The following is a 1,337-nucleotide window of genomic DNA, read 5'->3' on the forward strand; positions in this document are numbered from 1 at the left end:
AGTAATGAGAAACCAAAAGAAGCACGAATATTCTTTTCCCTCAATCCATGAAAGAAACTTCACTTTTTAGTTTTTTTCAACAATCAATCATTTCCCTTTCCTTTTAAGTTTCTTCTTTTATCTTCTTTTCCATTCTGAAAAAAGTTATGCAAGAATATGGATTGATTGCTGCATTTCCAAACACTCGATCCCCACATAAATGGGCGAGAAAGAAATAGACCGGAGCCAGGATTTGAAGTTTAAAGATATTGGATTATCACTTAACTCATAGTTTGTTTTAGTTAATGTATTCATAATTAAATATTTATACATATTTAATAAAATTTCTAATGTAAATATAGAGTTCAAACAAAAGTTATTATATTCGTCCAAAGCTGTAACTAATATGTGTACAGAGGTGATGGAGTGTATATCATTTATGCGTTCAATTGAACATAGTGGAGTATTTTTTATATGAGTGTATAAAATAGTGATATCTAAATAAATATTAAATTCTAAAAGTTTAATTAGTTCAATACTAAAAATTAACCTAAGTATTAACTAAACAAATTTAAATCTTGAATCCTAACTAAGCAACCAAACCTTAGTGTAACTTGAGATAAAAGAAAAATCTATATCTATATCTATATCTATATTATTATAAAAGCATGAATACGATGTCGGATTACAAAAATAACCTTAGAATATTAAGAATAATAACTCATAAAAAAAGGATATAACCGGAATTCTAGATATTAGTCTTATAATCCTATTAGTTTTAGGACATAATACTACACATTATGAATCCTACATGATTGCCTTTAGGAATGCTCTTAGTATAATTACTTTCGGGCATAGCCATATAATATTACACGTTGTACATACATCTCAACATCTTTTATGTTTTGTTTAACAATTTAAGTACAAAAAAATCTAAAAGGAGCGTGTATAGCAAGCTTCAAACAATTGTGGGACTTACATGTCGTTTATAAAAAAAAAAAAAAGAACTTTCGAATAGTATTTTAAAAAATCCATTTATCATAAAACGACTAAAATGTCAAGTTTAAAGTGGTAATATATTCATACTTCACTTCAAAGTCCTTAATATTAAGTTATTTCTAACTTAATTTGTGATAGACTACAACATTTTGCCATTGTTCAAAATTTACGCACAAAAAATAATTGAGGCCATTAGCAAAACGGTTTCATTCTAGAATTATAATTTCAATTAATGTTGGGGCATTTGCATCTATACCCGTTTTTTGTGCCACATTTTAACTTGTGCCCGCTTTGCAAAAAAAATTGCAAGTGTACCCGCTTTTTCACATAACTTCAGCCCACGGGGCTGAAGTTTTTCT

The sequence above is a fragment of the Nicotiana attenuata genome, unplaced genomic scaffold, assembly GCF_001879085.1.
Source record: "Nicotiana attenuata strain UT unplaced genomic scaffold, NIATTr2, whole genome shotgun sequence".
Classification (NCBI taxonomy): Eukaryota; Viridiplantae; Streptophyta; class Magnoliopsida; order Solanales; family Solanaceae; genus Nicotiana; species Nicotiana attenuata.